Source organism: Eurosta solidaginis, chromosome 2 (genome assembly GCF_040869045.1).
Source record: "Eurosta solidaginis isolate ZX-2024a chromosome 2, ASM4086904v1, whole genome shotgun sequence".
Lineage (NCBI taxonomy): Eukaryota > Metazoa > Arthropoda > Insecta > Diptera > Tephritidae > Eurosta > Eurosta solidaginis.
The window spans coordinates 174,147,931-174,175,768 of NC_090320.1; positions in this window are offsets into that span (position 1 = coordinate 174,147,931).

Below are 27,838 nucleotides of genomic sequence, written 5' to 3' on the forward strand. Positions count from 1 at the left end.
GGTCTTCCAGTAACGAGCCATGGTTGACCGTATCAAAAGTTTTTGATAGGTCTAACGCTACGAGTACTGTTCTATGGTGGGGATATTGATTCAAACCGCAATTTATCTGGGTGCTAATGACATTTAGCGCGGAGGTAGTGCTATGGAGTTTTCTGAAGCCATGCTGATGAGGGGCTAGCTGCAAGTGTGCTTGGAAATGAGGGAGCAAAATGGCTTCCAGCGTCTTTGCCGCTGGCGATAGGAGAGATATCGGACGATATGACTCACCTACGTTAGCTGGTTTCCCAGGCTTTAGTAGCGGGACCACCTTGGCCATTTTCCGATCTGAGATGAGTGCTCAGGAACTTACGTACCAAATTTCATCAAGATACCTCAAAATTTACTCAAGTTATCGTGTTAACGGACGGACGGACGGACGGACATGGCTCAATCAAATTTTTTTCGATCCTGATTATTTTGATATATGGAAGTCTAAATCTATCTCGATTCCTTTATATATGTACAACCAACCGTTATCCAATCAAACTTAATAAACTCTGTGAGCTCTGCTCAACTGAGTATAAAAACGAAACATCGCAGGCACAGACTTGAACTTGATATTAGCTGCAATATCTGCACAAACTTCGACAGTAACATCCAAGATGGAAACTCAACTGGAAGAACGGAAAACATATATGGCATCTCAACTGGAATCGCAGAAGACACGCATACCATCGAAGATTAAAGCACAAGAAACGCGTATTTCAGAAGTGTCGACACAGATTACATCAAAGATGGAATCACAACTGAAAGAACAAGAAACACGCATAACGGTACAACTCGAAGCGCAAGAGGCGCGTATATCATCAAAATTCGAAGCGCGTATGGACGAGAAAATAAAGCAGTTTGAGGAAAAAATCGAGGCCGAGGTGCATGCTTTTAGAGGTCGTATACAGGAGTTGCAACTAAATCGCCCAGCTGTTTCAGCAAGCAATCCGAAAGTAAAAACTCCATCTTTTAACGGATATGTTCCTTTTCAGGTGTTTAAGCTTCAATTTGAGAAGACATCAGCAGTGAACAACTGGAATGATGAAGATAAAGTTGCTGCACTGTTCGTGGCATTGAAAGGGCCTGCAGCTTAAATCTTACAGACTATTCCAGAGTACGAAAGGAACAGTTATGAAGCATTGATGGCCGCTGTCGAGAGACGTTACTGAAACGAGCATAGGAAACAGATATATCAAATTGAGTTGCAAAATCGCTACTAAAAAGCGAATGAAACTTTGCAGGAGTTTGCGTCGGATGTCGAAAGACTGGCCCATCTAGCAAATGCGGACGCACCCGTGGAATACAACGAGAGGGTAAAAATCCAGAGCTTCATAAATGGCATATATATGCGAATCCAAAACTAACATTTGCTGACACGGTATAGCATGCACTGACTCAGGAAACAGCCTCACTTTTGAGTAAGCCAGCGTACAAAGCTCATCGCGTGGAAGTGGAAAGGCCAGACTGGGTAGACATAACTTTGAAGCACTGAAGTGGTCACAACAGAAAAATGCTGGAGTTATCAAATGTTTCAAGTGCGGCAACCCAGGTCACATTGGACGTCATTGCAGCACCGGTTCTAATAGTTCCAACAATGTGGGTAAACGCAGAGCTGAAGGAGATGAGCAAATCTCCAAATCTACTCAATCGTTAAACTAAAGCGATTCAGCCGAAAGGGGCAAGAGCTGGCTCCCGCAATTGAATGCCCCATAATCTCTATCTCACAAATTGGAGAAGGTCAAATAGTCTAACTGCCGGAGGACATGTGGATGGAAAGGAACGTTTACTGACTGTAGACACGGATGCATCTCATTCCATCATTCGAGCGGAACTAGGCGAAGTACTGGAGAAGACACCACGGTTCTAGGCGAAGTATCATGTGAAGTCGCAATTGGGAACGTCACGGTAGTACACAATTTTATAATGGCAGAGATTGCTGATGAAATCATAATTGGAGTGGACTTTTTAATCGACGAAGGCATAAAGATCGACATGCAAAGCAAGACGATGCGATATAAGAAAATGTATGTGCCACTTAATTTCGGCTACGAAAGAGACTACAGCAGTAAGCGAGTGCTGGTGGAAGAGAGTCAGCAAACACCACCAAAATCAGAAGCAGTAATCCCGGCAAAGTTGATGGAGATTGTGGGACAAACAAATTGTGGGTTGTCGAAGCAGCAAACAAAGCAACACTGAACGTAATTGTAGGAAACCCCCTAGCTATGACAAAACAAGATGGACGTATTCCGGTAAGAGTACTCAATGAGTTCAAGTCACCACTCAAACTGACCAAAGGAGCTATATTGGAAAGGTGCCAAGAGGCTGAAGTAGTTATTAACTGTGAACAGCGCCAGGAAGACGTTTCAACTAGCAAGACTGATCTTTCAAATGACATCACGGCATGGACGGAGGGGCTAGAGGAAGATTATCAGAGTAAGGCAAAGCAACTGCTCCTAAAGTACGCAAACATATTTGACCAGGATGGTTCCAAACCAGGTCGCATCAGTGTTGTGAAACATCAAATTGACACTGGAGACGCGAGGCCGATACGTCAAGCTTCTCGTAGTGTTCCACTGGCGAAGCGGGAAGTTGTGAGTCAAATCGTACAAGAAATGAGCGACAGCGGCGTCATCGAACCATCAGCTAGTGCATGGAGCTCATCGGTGGAAATTGTGAAGAAGAAGGATGGGAAAATGAGGTTTTGTGTGGACTATCGCAAGTTGAATGACGTCACGAAAAAGGATAGCTACCCATTGCCGAGAATTGACGACACTCTGGACGAAATGGTTTTCCACACTGCACTTGAAAAGTGGCTACTGGCAAGTGGAGGTGAAGGAGGAAGGCAAAAAAAAAAAAACAGACTTCAGCGTCGGAGATGTGGCAATTTACAGTAATCCATTTTGGACTTTGTAATGCACCAGCTACTTTTGAGAGACTCATGGATCAGGTATTGAAAGGACTACATTGGAAAACATGCTTGGTGTACCTGGACAACATCATCGTATTGGGCAAGAACTTTGATGAACATCTTAAAAACTTGCAGGAAGCTTTCCAGAGAATAGCTGGCGCTGGTCTGAAACTAAGTCCCATAAAGTGTGCGCTGTTTAAAAAGGAAGTAAATTGTTTGGGTCACATGGTAACGACAGAGGGCAACTGCACTGTGAACAAAAAGATAAAGGCTATAAAGGATTGGCCAAGACCACATAACCTGCATGAATTGAGAAGTTTCCTTGGGCTGTGCACATATTACCGTCGATTTGTACCAAACTTTTCCAGCGAAGCCCATAGCCTCCATGAGCTTACAAGAAAAAAATAAAGCTTTTGAATGGAAGAAGGGGCAAGAAGTGGCTTTACAAACATTGAAGGAGCGTTTGTGCACTGCCCCAATGTTGGCATATCCGATTCCAGGAGCAACATTTATTCTAGATACCGATGCGAGTGGGTATGCTATGGGAGGCGTTTTATCACAACTGGTCGATGGACAGGAGAAGGTAGTTGCATATTACAGCCGTTCAATTGGAAAACCAGAAAGGAACTATTGCGTTACACGGCGACAGCTGTTGGTACTGGTAGAGTGCATTAAACATTTTCACAAGTATCTCTACGGCCAGCGATACCGGGTCATTCCGGATCACGCAGCGTTAAAATCGCTCTTGCAGTTCCGTAATCCAGAAGGACAATTGGCACGGTGGATCCGTCGACTACAAAGCTAGAAGATACAGATCTGTCACAAGTTATGCAAGGGCTCGAACGAAACGAAAGACCAAATAGAGAGGAGATGTCAGCAGAGAGTCCCATTGCGAAGTCATATTGGGCACAGTGGAACAGTTTAGAGTTGATATCCGGTTGCTTGCATCGAGTATGGGAGAGTGAGAATGGTCAAAGTAAGAGAAACCGATATACGCTCCAAGGAAAAGGATTCCCGAAGTTCTCAGTGAACTACATAACGGTCCAAGTGGAGGTAATCTTGAAATCACGAAGACGCTCGAGAAAATTAAGCAAAGATTCTATTGGGTTGGTTGCCGTCAATCCGTCACATAGTGGATTGCGAACTGCGAGGTTTGCAGCATAGCGGAAGGGCCCAAAACCCGAAGTCATGGCCAGATGAAGCAATATAATTCAGGTGCACCATTTGAAAGGATCGCCATGGATGTCACAGGTCCATTTCCTATTAGCAACCGCGGAAACAAATACGTACTGGTGGTTATGGATTATTTCAGTAAATGGCCAGAGGTATACCCAATCCCAAACCAAGAAGCGGAAACAGTAGCAGAAGTGGTTACAAACGATTGGGTGTCAAGGTATGGTGTACCAATGGAGTTACATTCTGACCAAGGCAGGAATTTTGAATCAGCTGTGTTCCAAGAAATGTGTAAGAAGTTGGGCATTCGAAAAACACGGACAACTGCTTTGCATCCGCAGTCCGGTGGTATAGTGGATCGTTTCAATAGAACCTTTGAGGAGCATTTAAGAAAAGTAATAGACAAGTACCATAAGGAGTGGGATACACACATATCATTATTCTTGATGGCTTACCGCTCGGCAGTGCACGAGACCAAACTCCCGCAAAGGTAATTTTTGGCAATTACCTTCGACTGCCAGCTGATTTGAAGTTTGGGATAGATGCCGATGCGGAGATAAATGTCAAGAAATCCACTGGTGTCTTGGAAGAAGAGATGAGAGAGATACACGATCTTGTAAGGCAACGATCAAAGATTATGTGTGACAAGATGAAAGCCAGATACGATAAAGCAATTAATTAGGAAGGTCTTTAGGAAGGAGATTTGGTGCTGTTATACAACCCACAACGAAAAAAAGTCCGTGTCTACGAAATTGTAGTGTAATTGGGAAGGCCCATACAAAGTTATAAAACGGATCAACGATGTAGTGTACCGCATACAAACCATTGGCAAACCACAAACCAAAATGAAAGTGGTTCATTTGGAAAGGCTGGCAGCGTTTAGATCGAGAGATTTGTCTGATCGGGATGTTCAGACTTAGGTGCAGGACAGTGTGACGAATATTAGTGACACTAAGTCCGATGCTAAGTAAATGAAGCCACAACAACAATAAAGCAGGCAGTCACTTGAATCTACATAAACAAATCAATCATTATGTATACACATATGTACGTACACGCACGCGGAAGAGACGCACATACACATGCATATATCTTATCTGAGATGCTCCCAAAAGTAGGCAATTATAATAATTATAATTATTATTATTGTGGAAGTGTCACTCACATATACACGCTAAGATGAGAAGCTATACACGTGCATCTGTAGTTATAATTTTATAGCAGTAACTAAGTAAATTCTGGAAGCGCCTAGAAGTACACGAACGAGAAATCACAGAGTATAAAATGCAGCAACAGTAGAGGCATGACAATCAGTTTGGTTTAAGCAAGCTATTAATTGCGAAGTATAAATGTTATTGTGAAGTACTTTAATAAAGGCCATTTTTGCATTATTCAATATTGGAGTTATTTTGTTCAACAGTTTAGCGATTCGAACGTTAGCAGAAGATTTGGAATATGCGGAATTTCAGTAAACTCGTTAAAATACCTTGAATTTGATAATATCGTACAAACACATTATAGAGTCAACCCTGGTTCACCTTTATGGCGATATCTCGAAAAGGCATCCACCTGTAGAATTAATGCCCACTCCCTTTTTGTTTAGGCCAACAGCCCTAACTCTAAATACTCTTTAATACCTTTCATTTGATACCCATGTTATACAAACACATTCCAGGATTACTCTAGGTTCATTTTCTTACATGGTGATTTTCCCTTGTTTGACAAAGGATTAAGGAAAGTCGTTCCAAAAACAACACCCTTGGTCTACAATTTGGTCGATATTTCCCAATGATATGGAATTAAAAACCACTTATAAACCATCTAAAACAAGTAAGGAAGGCTAAGTTCGGGTGTAACCGAACATTACATACTCAGTTGAGAGCTGTGGAGACAAAGTAAGCGAAATCACCATGTTGTAAAAGGAACCTAGGGTAACCCTGGAATGTGTTTGTATGACATGTCTATCAAATGAAAGGCACTAAAGAGTATTTTATGAGGGAGTGTGCCATAGATCTATAGATGGACGCCATTTAGGGATATCGCCATAAAGGTGGACCAGGCCTGACTCGAGAATTTGTTTGTACGATATGGGTATCAAATGAAATGTGTTAATGATAATTTTAAAAGGGAGTGGGCCTTAGTTCTATAGGTGGATGCCCTTTCGAGATATCGCCATAAAGGTGGGCCAGGGGTGACTCTAGAATTTTTGTGTACGATATGGGTATCAAATGAAAGGTGTTAATGAGTATTTTAAAAGGGCGTGGGCCTTAGTTCTATAGGTGGACGCCTTTTCGATATATCGTCATAAAGGTGGACCAGGGGTGACTCTAGAATTTGTTTGTACGATATGGGTATCAAATGAAAGGTGTTAATGAGTATTTTAAAAGGGAGTGGGCCTTAGTTCTATAGGTGGATGCCCTTTCGAGATATCGCCATAAAGGTGGGCCAGGGGTGACTCTAGAATTTTTGTGTACGATATGGGTATCAAATGAAAGGTGTTAATGAGTATTTTAAAAGGGCGTGGGTCTTAGTTCTATAGGTGGACGCCTTTTCGAGATATCTCCATAAAGGTAGACCAGGGGTGACTCTAGAATTTGTTTGTACGATATGGGTATCAAATGAAAGGTGTTAATGAGTATTTTAAAAGGGAGTGGGCCTTAGTTCTATAGGTGGATACCCTTTCGAGATATCGCCATAAAGGTGGGCCAGGGGTGACTCTAGAATTTTTGTGTACGATATGGGTATCAAATGAAAGGTGTTAATGAGTATTTTAAAAGGGCGTGGGCCTTAGTTCTATAGGTGGACGCCTTTTCGAGATATCGCCATAAAGGTGGACCAGGGGTGACTCTAGAATTTGTTTGTACGATATGGGTATCAAATGAAAGGTGCTAATGAGTATTTTAAAAGGGTGTGGGCCTTAGTTCTATAGGTGGACGCCTTTTCGAGATATCGCCATAAAGGTGGACCAGGGGTGACTCTAGAATTTTTGTGTACGATATGGGTATCAAATGAAAGGTGTTAATGATTATTTTAAAAGGGAGTGGGTCTTAGTTCTATAGGTGGACGCCTTTTCGAGATATCTCCATAAAGGTAGACCAGGGGTGACTCTAGAATGCGTTTGTACGATATGGGTATCAAATGAAAGGTGTTAATGAGTATTTTAAAAGGGCGTGGGCCTTAGTTCTATAGGTGGACGCCTTTTCGAGATATCGCCATAAAGGTGGACAAGGGGTGACTCTAGAATTTGTTTGTACGATATGGGTATCAAATGAAAGGTGCTAATGAGTATTTTAAAAGGGTGTGGGCCTTAGTTCTATAGGTGGATGCCCTTTCGAGATATCGCCATAAAGGTGGGCCAGGGGTGACTCTAGAATTTTTGTGTACGATATGGGTATCAAATGAAAGGTGTTAATGAGTATTTTAAAAGGGAGTGGGTCTTAGTTCTATAGGTGAACGCCTTTTCGAGATATCTCCATAAAGGTAGACCAGGGGTGACTCTAGAATGCGTTTGTACAATATGGGTATCAAATGAAAGGTGCTAATGAGTATTTTAAAAGGGTGTGGGCCTTAGTTCTATAGGTGGACGCCTTTTCGAGATATCGCCATAAAGGTGGACCAGGGGTGACTCTAGAATTTGTTTGTACGATGTGGGTATCAAATGAAAGGTGTTAATGAGTATTTTAAAAAGGCGTGGGCCTTAGTTCTATAGGTGGACGCCTTTTCGAGATATCGACATGAAGGTGGACCAGGGGTGACTCTAGAATTTGTTTTTACGATATGGGTATCAAATGAAAGGTGTTAATGAGTATTTTAAAAAGGCGTGGGCCTTAGTTCTATATGTGGACGCCTTTTCGAGATATCGCCATAAACGTGGACCAGGGGTGACTCTAGAATGTGTTTGTAGGATATGGGTATCAAATTAAAGGTATTAATGAGGGTTTTAAAAGGGAGTGGCCCTTAGTTGTATATGTGAAGGCGTTTTCGAGATATCTACCAAAATGTGGACCAGGGTGATCCAGAACATCATCTGTCGGGTACCGCTAATTTATTTATATACGTAATACCACGTACAGTATTCCTTCCAAGATTCCAAGGGCTTTTGATTTCGCCCTGCAAAACTTTTTCATTTTCTTCTACTTAATATGTTAGGTGTCACACCCATTTTACCAAGTTTTTTTCTAAAGTTATATTTTGCGTCAATAGACCAATACAATTACCATGTTTCATTCCTTTTTTCGTATTTGGTATATAATTATGGCATTTTTTTCATTTTTCGTAATTTTCGATATCGAAAAAGTGGGCGTGGTCAAGTTCAAATAAGTACGTGAACTGAGTTTAGTAAATATATATCGATTTTTGCTCAAGTTATCGTGTTAACGGCCGAGCGGAAGGACAGACGGTCGACTGTGTATAAAAACTGGGCGTGGCTTCAACCGATTTCGCCCTTTTTCACAGAAAACAGTTATCATCCTAGGAGCTAAGCCTCTACCAAATTTCACAAGGATTGGTTAATTTTTGTTCGACTTATGGCATTAAAAGCATCCTAGACAAATTAAATGAAAAAGGGCGGAGCCACGCCCATTTTGAAATTTTCTTTTATTTTTGTATTTTGGTGCACCATATCATTACTGGAGTTGAATGTTGACATAATTTACTTATATGCTGTAAAGATATTAACTTTTCTTTTAAAATTTGAATATAAAAAAAAAAAATTTTTAAAAGTGGGCGTGGTCGTTCTCCAATTTTGCTAATTTTTATTAAGCAGACATAAGGTAATAAGAGTAACGTTCCTGCCAAATTTCATCATGATATCTTCAACGACTGCCAAATTACAGCGTGCAAAACTTCTAAATTACCTTCATTTAAAAGTGGGCGGGGCAAGGCCATTGTCCAAAATTTTACTAGTTTTCTATTCTGCGTCATAAGCTCAACTCACCTACCGAGTTCCATCGCTTAATGAGTATTTGGTAATGAATTATCGCACTTTTTCGATTTTTCGAAATTTTCGATATCGAAAAAGTGGGCGTGGTTATTGTTTATCGTTCATTTTAAATAGCGATCTGAGATGAGTGCCCAGGAATCTACATACCAAATTTCATCAAGATACCTCAAAATTTACTCAAGTTATCGTGTTAACGGACGGACGGACGGACGGACATGGCTCAATCGAATTTTTTTTCGATACTGATGATTTTGATATATGGAAGTCTATATCTATCTCGATTCATTTATACCTGTACAACCAACCGCTATGCAATCAAAGTTAATATACTCTGTGAGTTCTGCTCAACTGAGTATAAAAAGCTACGAAACCAACGCAGCTAAGCTCTCAGCTTAGTATGTAATGTTCGGGTACATCCGAACTTAGCTTTCCTTACTTGTTTTTTTTTTAGGTATGTATTTCCAGGTACGTATAAAAGGTAAGTTTGCGCACTTAGAACTTAAACTGTTTGTATTTAAATTTTATTTTCAGGCAAGAAAAACAAAAGAAATATATAGGTAAGTATTCGTGCTTTTTATTTTTTCACGTGATTATTTTATTTTTTTCACGCACTTTAGGCGCCACTCTAATTCACTTTATTATGTGCCTTTATTTGCTTTTATATGTAACCATGTAGTCTTTTTATACTCAGCTGAGCAGAGCTTACAGAGTATATTAATTTTATACGCATAACGGTACCCCGTAACGGAATAAACTAATCAAGATAGATATAGACTTATATATATCAAAATGATCTGGGCGTAAAAAGAAATTCATTTAGCTATGCCCGTTCGTCCGTCTGTCCGTGAACACGATCACTTGAGTAAATTTTGAGGTGTCTTAATTAAATTTGGTATGTATGTTCCTGGGCACTCATATCGCTATTTAAAACAAGTAAGGAAGGCTAAGATCGGGTGTAACCGAACATTACATACTCAGCTGAGAGCTTTGGAGATAAAATAAGGGAAAATCACCATTTAGGAAAATGAACTTAGAGTAACCCTGGAATGTGTTTGTATGACATGGGTATCAAATGGAAGGTATTAAAGAGTATTTTAAAAGGGAGTGGGCCATAGTTCTTTAGGGGGACGCCTTTTAGGGATATCGCCATAAAGGTGGACCAAGGGTGACTCTAGAAAATGTTTGTACGATATGGGTATCAAATGAAATGTGGTAATGGGTATTTTAAAAGGGAGTGGGCCTTAGCTCTGTAGGTGGTCGCCTTTTCGTAATATCGCCATAAGAGTGGACCAGGGGTGACTCTAGAATGTGTTTGTACGATATGGGTATCAAATGAAAGGTGTTAATGAATATTTTAAAAGGGAGTGGGCCTTAGCTCTGTAGGTGTCCCCTTTTCGAGATATCGCCATAAAGGTGGACCAGGGGTGACTCTAGAATGCGTTTGTACGATATGGGTATCAAATGAAAGGTATTAATGAAGTTTTTAAAAGGGAGTGACCCTCAGTTGTATATGTGAAGGCGTTTTCGATATATCGACCAAAATGTGGACCAGGTTGACCCAGAACATCATCTGTCGGGTATCGCTAATTTACTTATGTATATATGTAATACCACGAACAGTATTCCTGCCATGATTCCAAGGGCTTTTTTCGCCCTGCAGAACTTTTTCATTTTTTTCTACATAATATGGTAGGTGTCACACCCATTTTGCAAAGTTTTTCTAAAGTTATATTTTTCGTCAAAAAACCAATCCAATCACCATGTTCCATCCCTTTTTTCATATTTGGTATAGAATTATGGCATATTTTACATTTTTCGAAATTTTCGATATAGATAAAGTGGGCGTGGTCATAGTCGGATTTCGCCCGTTTTTATTACCAAGATAAAGTGAGTTCAGAAAAGTACGTGAACTAAGTTTAGTAAAGACATATCGATTTTTGCTCAAGTTATCTCGTTAACGGTCGAGCGGAAGGACAGGCGCCCGACTGTGCATAAAAACTGGGCGTGGCTTCAACAGATTTCGCCCATTTTCACAGAAAACTGTTATCGTTATAGAAGCTACGCCCTTACCAAATTTCACAAAGATTGGTAAATTTTTGTTCGACTTATGACATTAAAAGTATTCTAGACAAATTAAATGAAAAAGGGCGGATTCACGCCCATTTTGATATTTTCTTTTGTTTTTGTATTTTGTTGCACCATGTCATTGCTGGCGTTGAATGTTGACATAATTTACTTATATACTGTAAAGATATTCATTTTTTGTTAAAATTTGACTTAAAAAATTGCTTTTATTAAAGAGTGGGCGTGTTCGTTATCCGATTTTGCTAATTCTTATTTGGAACATATATAGTAATAGGAGTAACGTTCCTGCCAAATTTCATCATGATATCTTCAATGACTGCCAAATTACAGCTTGCAAAACTTTTAAATTACCTTCTTTTAAAAGTGGGCGTTGCCACGCCCATTGTCCAAAATTTTTCTAATTTTATATTCTGCGTCATAAGGTCAACCCACCAACCAAGTTTCATCGCTTTATACGTATTTGGTAATGAATTATCGCACTTTTTCGGTTGTTCGAAATTTTCGATATCGAAAAAGTGCGCTTCGTTATAGTCCGATTTCGTTCATTTTAAATAGCGATCTGAGATGAGTGCCAGGACCTTACATCAAGATACCTCAAAATTTACTCATGTTATCGTGTTTACGGGCGGACGGACGGACGGACATGGCTAAATGAATTTCTTTTTTCGCCCAGATCATTTTGATATATAGAAGTCTATATCTATCTCGATTAGTTTATGCCGTTACAGGGTACCGTTATGCGAACAAAATTAATATACTCTTTGAGCTCTGCTCAGCTGAGTATAATGAACGAAATCGTATAGTGATATAATATAAGTGGTGTGGTACTTCTTCGATATCGAAAATTTCGGAAAACCGAAAAAGTGCGATAAATCATTACCTAAGACGGATAAAGCGATGAAACTTGGTAGGTGGGTTGATCTTATGACGCAGAATAGAAAATTAGTAACACTTTGGACAATGGGGGTGACACCGCCTACTTTTAAAAGAAGGTAATTTAAAAGTTTTGCAAGCTGTAATTTGGCAGTCGTTGAAAATATCATTTGGCAGGAACGTTACTCCTATTACTGTACGTGTTCTAAATAAAAAAAATAGCAAAATCGGATGACGAACGCGACCAATTTAAAAAAAATTGTTTAAGTCAAATTTTAACAAAAAATTGAATATCTTTACAGTATATAAGTAAATTATGTCAACATACAACTCCAGTAATGATATGGTGCAACAAAATACAAAAGGACGTGGCTCCGCCCTTTTTCATTTAATTTGTCTAGAATACTTTTAATGCCATTAGTCGAACAAGAATTTACCAATCCTTGTGAAATTTGGTAGAGGCTTAGCTCCTACGACGATAACTGTTTTCTGTGAAAAAGGGCGAAATCGGTTGAAGCCACGCCCAGTTTTTATACACAGTTGACCTTCTGTCCTTCCGCTCAGCCGGTGACACGTTATAAATAAATTAGCAGTTCCCGACAGATGATGTTCGGTGTCACCCTGGTCCACATTTTCGTCGATATCTCGAAAACGCCTTCACATATACAACTAAGGGTCATTCCCTTTTAAAACGCCCATTAATGCCTTTAATTATGTTGTTTTAGATCAGGTCAGTATCCTGATGAGTTAAAAGTAGGTTCCGTAGTACCTGTACATAAAGCCGGAAGTAAAGAGTTATGTTCAAATTACCGGCCAATAACGAAACTCAACACCATTGATAAAATATTTGAAAGCATACTTCTTGATCGACTTACAACATTTCTAGCACAAAATAATATAATTGACAAAAACCATTTTGGCTTTGTAGAATGCTCCAACACCATGCATATCGTGCACAGAGTATATCTACGAAAATATTGATAAAAAAATTATGTGGCTCTCTTGGCAATTGATTTATCAAAAGCTTTTGACCCAGTAAATATAAAGATAATGGTTCGTAAGTTAGCTGAACTAGGCTTGGAAGGCAAGGAACTGAAGATATTTGAAACCTTTTTAACCAACAGAAAACAGTTTGTACAAATAAATAATACAACGAGTTCCACCTTGGAAATTAAAACAGGCGTACCGCAAGGATCAAAACTAGCGGAAACTCTGTTTATAATATATATTAATAATGTACTAAGACTAAATCTAAAGGGTGTTCCCCAGTTTTAGCCTGATGATGGAACCTTCACGTACTCTGACAGTACGTTACAAGAATTAATCACCAACATTAGGACAGATTTGGATGAGATAAAAAAATGGTTTGATTGTAATTTATTAAAAATTAATTTAGAAAAAACACATATCATTATTTTTAACAACTTCAAACCCATACCGAGCATTACAGATTTTCCTGGTTTCGCATTTGATAACAAAATTATCACGAGGGTAGACAAGTTGAAATACCTGGGAATATGGTTCGACACGAATTTAAATTGGCAAGAACATATAACTAGATTGAAACATAAGTTAATACCGCTAAATTTCGCAATATATAGAAGTAGAAATAATATACCCAGAAAACAATTGTGGCTATTATACGATGCGTATTTTATGTCACGTTTAACGTATTTAAACCCAATCTGGAGTAGATGTGCAGAAAACAAAATAAATGAGTTACAAATACTTCAATACAAAATAATAAAAAATATCCTGTTACTACCCAGAATAACTCCCACTATCAGGCTTTATGAAAATAGGTTAGACGTTAGAAAATACAGTATTCTACAGACACTGCTCATTGTTTTCAAAATCAAAAACAATCTGATTAAACATAGTCTTGACTTAAATTTCGCAGGAAATCTAAGCTATAACTTTAGAAATACTCTATATATAAAAACTTGTTTTTTCCGTACTCAAAGAAGCACAAATTCGATACGTAGCTATGGTGCTAGAATGTTTAACAAATCGCCCGACAATGTTAAAACATGTTCCAATTATTTGCATTTCAAGAGGCAAGTTAAAAGCCTCTTGTTACTAGATTATAACTTTAGCCTGTAAAATACAAATATATTATATAATTTTATCTTATATGTTTTTTCTTATATGTTTTTTCTTATATGTTATTTATAAAAAAAAAAAAAAAAAAAAACAGTAAATAAGTATGTTAAAATAATTTGGCGCCAGTATATTTAAGCTGGGACAACACACTTGTTAGTATGTACTAAAATAATTTAAATGTAAACTAGTGTACTTAATGCAGTTGACAGCGTAGGAAGCAAACATGCATACATGTTAAGCTATCTTCTCATACAAAATGTATTTTTTTCGAGAAAACGTTGTATTATTTTTAAAATACGCCATCAATAAAGAAAAAAAAAAAAAATTTCATACCCATATCGTACAAACACATTACAGAGTCACCCCTGGTTCCCCTTTATGGCGATATCTCAAGAAGGCGTCCACCTAGAGAGCTAAGGCCCACTCCCTTTTGAATAATCATTAACACCTTTCATTTGATACCCATATCGTACAAACGCCTTCTAGAGTCACCCCTGGTCCACCTTTATATCGATATCTCGCAAAGGCGTCCACCTATAGAAATAGGGCCCACTCCCTTTTAAAATACCTATTGACACCTTTCATTTGATACCTATATCGTACAAGCACATTCTAGAGTCAGCCCTGGTCCACCTTTATGGCGATATCTCGAAAAGGCGTCCACCCATACAACCAAGGCCCACTCCCTTTTAAAATACTCATTAACACCTTTCATTTGTTTCCCATATCGTACAAACACATTCTAGAGTCAGGGGTGACTCCACCCCCCGGGGTCACCCTGGTCCACATTTTGGTCGATATCTCGAAAACGCCTTCACATATACAACTAAGGGTCACTCCCTTTTAAAACCCTCATTAATACCTTTAATTTGATACCCATATCGTACAAACACATTACAGAGTCACCCCTGGTTCACCTTTATGGCGATATCTCGAAAAGGCGTCCACCTATAGAACTACTCCCTTTTAAATAATCATTAACACCTTTTATTTGATACCCAAATCGTACAACCACATTCTAGAGTCATCCCTGGTGGCGGTATCTCGAAATGCGTTCATCTATAGAACTAAGGCCAACTCCCTTTCAAAATACTCATTAACGCCTTTCAGTTGATACCCATATCTTACGAACGCATTCTAGTCACCCCTGGTCCACCTTTATGGCGATATCCCGAAATGGCGTCCACCTATAGAACTATGGCCTACTCCCTTTTAAAATACTCTTTAATACCATCCATTTGATACCCATGTCATACAAACACATTCCAGGGTTACCCTAGGTTCATTTTCCTACATGATGATTGCCCCTTATTTTGTCTCCAAAGCTCTCAGCTGAGTATGTAATGTTCGATTACACCCGAACTTAGTCTTCCTTACTTGTTCTATTTTTAACAGGTATGCACCTTAACGTTAAACTAATCGTTTATCAAAAAAGTTACACCGTTTCCGTTGAAACACTTCGAAATATTATCAATAAAGGAATTATCAAGATAAATTGTATCTCGTTTTTAACCGAAACGAAAAGCTTTCGTTAACGTTAAAAACGTTAACAAAAACGTGATACTTTTTGTTTGAATTGTGCTGGCAATGCTATAGCCATGGTGAAGCCGTAAGGTGGTAACAGCGAGCGGACAGACACACAAACTCCATGTAATTTGTTTGTGTAATTCGTTGGTGGTAATGTCAAAAATACTCTGAGAAATGTTCGTACTGTCAAAATTCATGAGAAAAGTTGCAATCAGCTTGGCTAATGCTTTCACCTTTAATGAAATCAATCAGCTTTGCCAGCATAGTTTGAAATTAATAATCAACATAAACGATTTGATTTCGTTTTGATATGGCAGAAAACGAAACAAAATCATTTCGTTAATTTGAAGTTCTTAACGTTAATAAACGAAACGAAATGACTTTACGAAATGACTTTGTTTCGTTTATTAACGTTAATTATCGTAACGAAATGATATCGGTTCGTTGGTTACGCATGCCTGATTTTTAACATAATCACACTGTTTATAATCCGACTTGTGTTGTTCAATTCTAGTTATCAGTTTTGATTTTGTTGTTTCTCCATAAATGCGATTACATGACTTGTCGCTACTACCATTACACGGAATCCTATACACCACGTTACTTCCTTCTGCTGTGTGTATTTTCGATTTTGTTTTGTTAAGTGTTTGAAGGTTTGTATGCTATTTTTATTTTATCTCTTCCGCTGAGGCCGAAGCATACATCTATACTGGGTTCCCGGTCAGTTAAAAAAGTAGCGTGCAACACTCGCTGAATCGACGACAGACGTCCCAATCCGTTTGAAATCAAAAGGGGACAGGAGTTGCATATGATCCATCAAGCAGGAAAGGCGAAGACAAAAACGCTGGGCTGGAAAATTTCTATGATCATGTGCAAAAGCGATGTTAGACTCAAAAAGTGGCTTATATCTCTGAAGAGAGGAGACTTAAGTCTTACCGAGGGGTATACTGACTGGACACTGCCTTCTGGCGTCACATACTTTTAAGTAAGGTCTCGTCCTGGCACCTGATTGGGGCTCTTCGGTTTGGTCGTCGAACAAATTCTGGGTGCACTGTGGACACATTCAGACTATGTGAGGTCTTTATTGACCGGTTGGTTGGACCTATCCCAACCTACATACTCAATTTGCATACAAATCTGAGTTTTCTTTATATGGACCAAAATCTGAAACACCCTTCAGAAAAAGTTGTCAAAAATCAATGCGAATTTTTAAGATACCTATGACTCATACTAAAAATTGTTTGGATCTTTAAACAAACAGTTCGAAATTTTTGTAAAATTTCCCCGAATTTTTCTTAGATTGGTTTACATAGCTTCTGTTACAAAATTTATAGGAGTTTTTTCTTAAACTATGGAGAATAAAAAAAAAGTATTTAGCTGACGAAGATTAATGAAATCTCCACTGCTATTTTCGTGTTCGCAACTGTATTTCTTTGTACATTCATATTATATCACATATAGTCCGATTTCGTTCATTTCAAATAGCGATCTGCGATGAGTGCCCAGGAACTCGCATACCAAATTTCATTACGATACTTCAAAACTTACACAAGTTGTCGCGTTTACGTACAGACGGTCGCACTGCTTCCCCTTTCATTAGTTTGAGCGCTTGGTAATGACTCTCCAGTATCGTGGTCCGATTGCTCAAGTTCGTAATCGAAACGATGATCTTGTTGAAGCATAAGATTGTGCAAAAATGCGCAGCAGATAATCCATTTGTTCACTTTTTTCATGCCATTTTCATCTTTTATTTAAAGTCTCAAGTTTTTAAGCTGCCAAACCTTTTCTTCAACATGCCTTCTCAATGTTCAATTCTAATCCTATACACAGAGTAATGATGCTTGCGTGAAAATTAAGCTTCTGGGTCTTGCGAAGGTTTTTCTGCCAATGGAATTTCTGTACCATCGACGTATCCCACGCAATTCGATAGTTCATGCCAGGTCTCTGATACGAGCTTTTTACCTTCATGGACATTTGGCCAAAACAAATAACAATTTATGCTTTAATAGCGCTTTGATAAGATAAATTGAACGGTTAAAATCCAATTGGCAAAACAATCTCGAAACTGACTTGAATGATACCCCCATCACTAACTCCAAACAAACCGACAATCTTGGATAAAGTAGCACCTTCACCGCTTGAGCCTAAGCGATACAATACGATTGCTAATTGTGTTTCCAGAGGGAACTGTTTACAAGAACGTGATTGGTTGAAGTTCTCATCATCCTTTATTAAATTTAAAACAACTTCGAAGGTTTTCCAGCTTACGCGTGTAATTTTCTTGAATCAACTCTCCTCAAGCTCCCATATCACTTCTTATACAAACATCTTACATTTTGGAACACTATTTTGAATAAACGGCACACTGTATCTGCATTCTTCGCCTAGAGCACAAACAATCAGAAGGCCCTCCAATATCTTATCTTCACTGCTTCCTTTATATTCTACAAAAAGATATAAAACTTTACTCATATGAAGCAAAACACAATTTAAGTTATTACATTCGTCCTCACAAAAAAATTCTACAATCATCAAATCATTTAATGCTGCTACTTGCAATAAATTAAGCAGTTTTTGTTTTTCGCTTATTCTGGGCATTTTTAAATCTTTACATAATACAAATAACAATAAACAAACGAAACAGCTGACTTTTAATAGTTTTGCCATCATGCTTTGCCATGGGGCGTTCATTTAACCGTAGTGGCAACTTTGCAAGTTCGCAATTATTACAAACATGCGACATTATAAGAGTACCATTAATAATGTGTTTTTATTTAAGATATTATTGCAAACTTAGAACTAATTCTCATTTTTGGAATCAGATTCTTCTTTGGGTAAAGCGTCGGGAACCTCGTTGCTGCCCTCTAGATTTTTATAAAAATACTGATATTCTTTTGGTATGACCAGTTTTTCACAAATTTTATCAAGTCTTTTAGTTTTGCCTCGGCGATAGGCAACGGCTTCGAATAAACCGGTTTTCCTTCAATTATTGAAAATTCTTTATATGCTTTATACGGCTCATATTTTGTGTATCTCAACCAGCATATATCTCACATGGGCATTTTTAAAACTCCGTGGGTTAAATAATTATAAATAAAAAAAAATCGTCATACAATTGTGTGTGAACTGCGAAAGGTTCCCCCTCCCCCTCGGGGGGGAGCCTGAATCCCTAGAGGCGGATAGGGGAATGTCTCCCAGATATGGGTGTTAGGAGAGAAATCAATTATCTCCCGCGGACCACACATGCCGAAGAAGGACACTTCGTTAATAAACCAAAGTACGAAAAAAATCCTGTCGCGTCTTTGGGAGCCGAGTAGCCGGCAGGTGGGCGTCTGTTCTCCATGTAAGAGCGGCCTGCTTCGAGCAATCTGTGAACTCATCACTTGCTCATTGAAATTTAAATAATATTCTAGCATGGATCAAAACGCTAACGGAAACTATTCTCCACGGGGTAACCAGCATTTGCGACGCAATCCCTCTGCCTCGGCAGCTGGTACATCGGATGTGGAGGTGCCAAATTCACGCTTTAATATTAGGGTGAATGAAACTGAAACGACCGACCAAGATCATATTCCAGAAAGTAGCCAACATCACAGAATCGGCATGAAGCATAAAACACAAATATGTACATAGAATATACGAACTCTCTATGAGAGTGGTAAGCTTGAACAACTACGGAGGGAAATGCAGCGATACAAAATAGACATATTAGCCATACAAGAGTGCAGATGGACAGGATATGGCCGAATAAATGACCAAGGAACACCGTTCCTATACTCGGGCCGAAATGAAGGAGAGAGTCACACCAGCGGCGTAGGTTTTTTAATAACAATTACAATAGCGAAAGGTATCATTGAATGGGTGTCGATAAGCCCCACAATTATTATACTTAAACTTCGCACTAGAGCAAAGAAACTAGTCATCATCAATGTTTATGGGCCAAAAGAAAGCCAAAACGACGAAATCAAAAACGAATTTTTCGATACGCTCAACAGCTGCGTAAATTCACACATTAATCAAGGGGACATATGTGTTTTTCTGGGCGACTTTAATGCTAAAGTTGGATCTGACAATGATGGTCTAGATATATACATGGGTAAACACAGCCCTGGTACCCGGAATGACAATGGTAGTAGGCTTATAGAATTTTGTTGTGAAAACGGTCTGGTTATCGGTGGAAGCTTATTCCCACAAAAATTAGTCCACAAAACAACATGGACGTCTCGGGATCAACGTACCAATAACCAAATTGATCACGTACTAATAAACAGCAGATGGAGGTCATCCTTGCTAGATATTGGTAGCATTCACTACCTTGTAGCTGGTAGTTTCAGATTTATTTAGCCGCAGTACAGAAAAACCTTCAAAAAATGAGCAAGAAAATTGATATTGAGAAACTAAAGCATGAGGAATATCTAAATGCCTTTAATGCCGCAGTACGCGAACGTGTCGAACGTGTTGAACAGGTAAACACGAGTGGTAGTACAGGTGACTGGCTAGACTCCGTTAATAATATCTACCAAGAATTTGGTAGCAGTATCCTTGGACACAAAAACAAAGCAAAGAAAGTATGGCTAACAAATAATACGTGGACACTTATTGAACAGCGCCGGAAAATTAAAGAATCGCTTCTCAGACGGACGAACAACAATGATGCGGAGGAAGCAAGGCAGTTATCCGCAAGGTATAAAGAAAAATGCAAGCTAATTAAGAAGTCTGCTAGAAAAGACAAGAGGGAATGTGCTGACACATTAGCAAGTCGAGCTGAAGCGGCAGCCAGATTAAATAATATGAAGGAACTCTATGAGATTAGTAGAGAACTCACCGGAAAATACAGGAGTGGCCAAAAACCAGTAAAAGACTTAAACGGAAATCTTATTACTGAAAGCGAACAACAAATGAGCGTATGGGTGGAACACGTCAAGAAAGTATTAAATAATCCTGTAGGTGAAGCGGCCTTAAATTTCAACACTATTGCTGCAAACTACAACAACCAATCCCACTTCAATGGAGTAAACAGCGGGCCCCCTACAAAAAATGAAATAATTTCAGCAATCAAGTCCTTAAAAAAGGGCAAGCCCCAGGAACTGATGATATATATGCTGAATACCTCATAGCAGATCCAGATATCGCAGCTGAAACCTTACTTCCAATCTTCCGTCAGGTATGGGAAGGAGAATCCTACCCTCATCAGTGGAATGAAGGCATACTTGTAAAAGTCGCAAAAAAGGGAGATACCGCTGATTGTAACAACTACAGAGGTATCACCTTACTCTCGATTCCTAGCAAAGTGTTCTCCACGATCTAACTGTCCCGAATTCAAGAGGCGGTGCACGGAACTCTAAGCGAAAACCAGTTTGGCTTTAGACAAAACCGATCCTGTGTTGATCTAATAAATACCGTCCGAATCATTGTTGAACAATGCTGTGAATACAGAACATCAGCTTATTTACTTTTTATCGACTTTAAAAAAGCTTTTGATAATTTCGCCAGAAAATATATTTGGGAAATACTACGAAAACGTGGGATGCCCAATAAAATAATTAACATTATAAAGGCAATGTATGCCGAATTTAAGTGCCGGGTCAGTCACGATGGGTGCCTCTCAGAACCCTTCGAAATTAAAAGCGGGGTGCGACAGGGATGCATACTCTCGCCGCTCTTGTTTATCTTGGCATTAGACGAGCTTATGAGGAACGCAGAAAATGGTGGACACGGTGTACAGTGGACGCCTTTCAGTCAGCTAGGGGATTTAGAATATGCAGACGATGTCTGTCTGCTAAGTCACAGAAGTACTGACATTCAACACAATTTAGAATCTGTCAACACACATGCAAAGGAGGCCGAACTAAGCATCAATACAGCGAAAACGAAAGTCATAAGATGCGGCTATAGTATTTCATCAAGGCCATTGATGCTTACGGTTGACGAAAATGAAATCGAAAGTTTAGAGTCCGTTGTTTATTGTCCACAAGGAATCCTGGTGCACCTGCGAAAACTTGGCGCAGAACTATGGACAAAGAACTCGAAGACGCAGGATACACGTGGAATGATATCACAAGAACTGCACCTAACAGAATAATATTTAAGTCGGTGGTCGAGGCCCTATGCTCCAATAGGAGTTGAGGAAGATGATGATGATGATGATGATGATGAAAGCGTCGGGAACCTCGTTGCTGTCCTCTAAATTTTTATAAAAATAAGGATATTCTTTTGGTATGACCAGTTTTTAACAAATTTTATCAAGTCTTTTAGTTTTGCCTCGGCGATAGGCAACGGCTTCGAATAAACCAGTTTTCCTTCAATTATTGAAAATTCTTCATCAGTATAATTTTTTTTTGAAGAATGCTTTATACGGCTCATCTTTTGTGTATCTCAACCAGCATATATCTCACATGGGCATTTTTATAGCTCCGTGGGTTAAATAATTATAAATAAAAAAAATCGTGATACAATTGTGTGTGAACCGCGAAAGGTTTTAGTGAGTTACGAGCTCCTCTAATAATTTGTGCCCAACCTTCAGGCACGTATACCGGAACCTTCTTCGCTTTTATTTCAATTTTGGAATGGATTAAATCACACTCCATTTTTGTGTGACCGGATTCAAAAATTTGTGGTCGATCGTTTTGTTTGTGGGGTGATTTTGACACAGAGCTATGCACATTGCCACAAATGTTTTACTTTTTTCTGCCCTCCACGTTCATCTGACATCATTCTGACTGCCGAAAGGCTTGTTCGCAATATTACGTTTTTGTAAATACATGACGATATTTCCACACTACCCCTTTTGTCTTGAGTTTCACTACACAGATAGCAGTGTCCTTCAGCTTTGCCTGTGTTATACATTAAATTTATACCGCCGATTTTCGCACTTAAAATATTTGCCCACAAGGACCCTTTGGCGTATTTCATACTGCTTGCAGATCAAACTGATGGATAATTTTTGGCAGTAGCCTTTATCTTCGTCGCGTGATCGCTGTGCCTCTGTCCTCCTCTCATGATGCTTTTCATGATTGTCTTTTTGACCAATTTTTTCACCATCAGACAATGCACCAAAAGTAAGAAGATATTTCCTGCACTGACCCTTCTTTGATTTGAAAAGCCCCAAATTATACCCATTGAAAGCTGCTGTGAATCGTGCGAGTGAAGCTGGAGTATATTCTTCTTCTGCACATTTTATTTTATTCTCGATACATGAACGAAATGTTGAGTTGACCATACAGATATTTCTTTTGTGAGGTCGATCATGACCCACCATCGAGTTGTCCTCGATATTCAATAGCGTTGTTATAGCACACAGTAATCATCAGCAAAGTAGTGCCGAATACCATTATTTTAATTATTATATAAATAATTAAATATTTAAAATAATTAAAAATATTAGTAAAAATGTGTGCTGTTCTTACTTTTTTTCAAACATATTGTAACGAATTTACTTGCAAATCCTCTTATTTGCAATCCTCTGCTAAGTTCGAATCACTAAACTGTTGAATAAATAACTCCAATATTTAATAATGGAAAAATGGCCATTATTAAAGTACTTCACAATAACACTTATACTTTGCTACTCGCTGGCTTAATAACCAAACTGATTGATAACTCAAATTAAACTCTACTACTGGCCGCCAGATCGCGTGCTTAATCAATAACTGATTGAGTGCTCAACTCAAACTGAATTACAGCGCCTCTACATCTGTCGCCTTTTATACTCTTTGGTTTCCTCGTTCGCATCTTCTAGGCGCTTCCAGAATCTACTAGTCCAGTAGCTCTAAAACTTCTCAGCTGTAACTACAATTGCACAATTTTATAGTTTTTCTCATTGCATACTTATAGGAATATCTCAGATATATGCATGTATTTGTGCATTGACTCTCTGCTGCTCGTACACGTACATGATACATATATGTAGACGCAGTTATTGTTTCGTTTATGTAGATACATGATGATTGAATTATTGATGTGCATTCACGTCACTGCTTAGAATCGCTTAGAGCTGGCAGCACTCCTTAGTTTTGCTAATATTCGTAACAATATGTATATAGTTGACCCATAACAACGAATACATCATATAAACAGGAACATAATTTCTTTGTTGCAAGGCTGTTCGGCTTGGGTGCGTTTGCTCCTGGAGGTAGGTGGGCGCACCGGGGTTGATCTCAGTGAACGGATGGTGTTTGAAATAAAGAAAGGGCAAACGAGAATATCTCGTTATAATGATATGTTTTATTGGGTAGATAAGAAATATACAGGAAAATATATTACCTTGTGAATCAACGGAATAATACGGCAGAGATCGCTGGCGGCAGATTTGAGCTGGTTGGCTGCTAAAATCCAAGAGCCCGTTTGTATCGAAAGCGACAACCGTTGACCCGCAAAATCCTCCCTTTTGGAGGGGAAAGGCACCCACACATCTACCCCGACATGCATATGCATGAGTGCTGACAAAAGGCACACACACGCGTGCATGTACATGCATGCACATTGATATGACGGTGATGGTGTGGGTGGTAATAAATTGAAACGAGTTTCGAGTATCGAATTGCAGAGTTGCATTAGGGGGACCGCACTCAGATGCGGAAAAGTTAGGCATCCTGCCTAAACATGCCGCCCCTTGCGATACGCAACATCGTTTTCCACCAATGATCTCCGACCCATGAAAAAGAAAGAGAAAAAAACAGAAATGTCTTACAAACTAAACTTAATCTAGATAAGAAGTTCGCCAGCTGTAGAATTATGCGTCATGCCCACCTATGCAATACATTTACGGCATAACGCATCATGAACTTCTATGCTAAATACTTCTTAGTAACAATCATATTACAATATTATACAACATAAATTATTGAACTAACCCAGAGGTTAGCTAACATCAATGGAATGCCGAATATGAAACCTTTGTCCGTTCACAGCTAATAAATTCTGCTTAGTACTTACATACAACCAAGAATATGAATTAACCAAATATTCCCATTGCACATGAATATCGATCTGCTGACTCTGCATACAAATCTACATGCATGCATGGTAGTACAAATATACATATATGCACAATAATACAAATCTACATATATGCATATTAATACAAATCAACGTGCATGCATAGTAATACAAATATACATATATGCATAGCAATACAAATCTACATATATGCATAATAACACAAATCTACATATACTGCATATATGTATATTAATACAAATCTACATATATGCATAACAATACAAATTCACATATATACTCTGTAATACAAATGTACTTATTTTTAGTTGTTAGGATTAGGATATTTGTAAATGTGTAGGTTAAGTAATTAGCTATAAAAAGGGAAAGAATTTTTGTAATAAAGGAATATTGATCTGACAACCAAAGACAACGCATCTTTTTTAATTTTTTACTTTTCATGGCGATCCTGCCAGCTTGATCAAAAATCAGCAAAAATTGCTAAATATCTTGCTGGAGGAAAAAATCCTGCCAGTTTTATCTGCAATAAGCATAAGATTTGCTGACCAATATCGCTTAAGATTTAGCTGCTCAGAGATCCTGCCCAAGAAACTTTAAAGAACAAAGTATAAAAAAGTTAATAATTTTACCATCCGGGCAAAAGTTGAAAGGATCCTGATGCAAAGGATTACAACTGCTTTCACAGCACAATAACGAAGAAACAAAAGCAGAAGGCAAATAACATTGAGGAACAAAATTAATCAACAGCAGTGACCAAGGATGAATAAAGCATAAGGCGAAGTGGAATAAATGGATTTAAATGACACATTTTAGAAAAGGCAACCAAGGATGAATAAAGCATAAGGCGAAGTGGAATAAACGGATTGAAAGGACACATTTTAAACAACAATATTCAGCAGGACCAATTGGTGGCATGACTGGCTGAAAGCCGTACTAATAAGTATATTTAGAAATAAATTGGGCGGCCTTTATACTATGTTCAAACAGAAAAATAAATTGAGGAAATTTCGATTTGAATTGAGTGCTGTTCATACAACTCGATTTAGCTTACACAATAGTAATTTGATAGCTGGTTGGCTCATCTCTACAGCAAGAGCATACCTTTGTTCAGACTGTCAAAATGTGCGTGTTGGTATTAAGCGAATGATATGGAATGAAAACATAAAACTTTGAAATTTTTGTGTGTTGTAAAAAATGTGTTCAATGTTTTGGTTTCATTTTGAGTTTGCCATCTTCTTTTGACAATCCCTACTCCAGTGAAATGAAAGACATAAAATCAGCTGATGAGATGAGCCAACCATATAGTTCAGCCATGCGTAAGTGACTTTTAAATATACTCAATAAACACACTTTACAATGTTGCATTTGTAGTTTGAAACAATTTATTACGCAATTTTTTTTAAATTGGCAATTTATTATTACAATTTATTATATGACAAATTGCGTAATAAATTGCCCAAATAGTATAAATTGCCAATTTGGTGTGTGTTTGAACCTAGTATTACGGACGCTAAACCATTAGCAAAAACGAAAGTTTTTGCTTAGGCATTTTTTTTTTAAATATGGTAGGATAAACTAATTTTTTTTAGAAAAGTTTGATGTCAGCTTTGAAAATGACACAAACCAAAAAAAAAAAAAAAAAAATAGGGAAAAAGATTGAAGCCCAATGTGGCGTAGAAAAAAAAAATAAACAATACTTTGAAAAAAATTATTTTTCAATTTTAAGAAATATCAAAAATATTAAATTAAAACATTTTTTTTTAAGGAAATCAAAAACTTTAGAAACAAATTTTTCTATAATGTTAATTAAATAAAGAAAAATAAATCAGCAAAATATCATAAAAATTAATTATTAAAATATTTTGTACATTAAAAAAAAAAATTACTATTTCTAAAATCTAATGCAAAATATTAGTTAATTTGTAAAATTAATTAAACAAAAGAAAATAAAAATTAGAAACAATTTTTTTAAGGAAAAATTTTAAATACCTAAATCAGAAATGAACAAGTAAGGAAGGTTAAGTTCGGGTGTAACCGAACATTACATACTCAGTTGAGAGCTATGGTGACAACATAAGGGAAAATAACCATGTAGGAAAATGAACCGAGGGAAACCCTGGAATGTGTTTGTATGACATGTGTATCAAATGAAAGGCATTAAAGAGTATTTTATGAGGGAGTGCACCATAGTTCTATAGGTGGACGCCATTTAGGGATATAGCCATAAAGGTGGATCAGGGTTGACTCTAGAATGCGTTTGTACGATATGGGTATCAAATGAAAGGTATTAATGAGTATTTTAAAATGGTGTGGACCTAAGTTCTATAGATGGACGCCTTTTCGAGATATCGCCGTAAAGATGGACCAGGGGTGACTCTAGAATGCGTTTGCACAATATGGGCATCAAACGAAAGGTGTTAATGAGTATTTTAAAAGGGAGTGGGCCGTAGTTCTATAGGTGGACGCCGTTTCGAGATATCGTCATAAAGGTGGACCAGGGGTGACTCTAGAATGCGTTTGTATGATATGGGTATCAAATGAAAGGTGGTAATGAGTATTTTAAAAGGGAGTAATCCTTATTTCCATAGGTGGACGCCGTTTCGAGATATCGCTTTAAAGGTGGACCAGGGGTGACCCTAGAATTTGTTTGTACAATATGGGTATCAAAAGAAAGGTGTTAATGAGTATTTTAAAAGGGAGTGGGCCTTAGTTCTATAGGTGGATGCCGTTTCGAAATATCGCCATAAAAGTGGACCAGGGGTGACTCTAGAATGTGTTTGTACGATATGGATATCAAATTAAAGGTATTAATGAGGATTTTAAAAGGGAGTGGTGGTTGTTGTATAGGTGGTCGCCTTTTCGAAATATCGCCATAAAGGTGGACCAGGGGTGACTCTAGAATGCGTTTGTACGATATGGATATCAAATTAAAGGTATTAATGAGTATTTTAAAAGGGAGTAATCCTTAGTTCCATAGGTGGACGCCGTTTCGAGATATCGCCATAAAGGTGGACCAGGGGTGACCCTAGAATTTGTTTGTACAATATGGGTATCAAAAGAAAGGTGTTAATGAGTATTTTAAAAGGGTGTGGGGCTTAGTTCTATAGGTGGACACCTTTTCGGAATATCGCCACAAAGGTGGACCAGGGGTGACTCTAGAATGTGTTTGTACGATATGGGTATCAAATTAAAGGTATTAATGAGGGTTTTTAAAGGGAGTGGTGGTTGTTGTATAGGTGGTC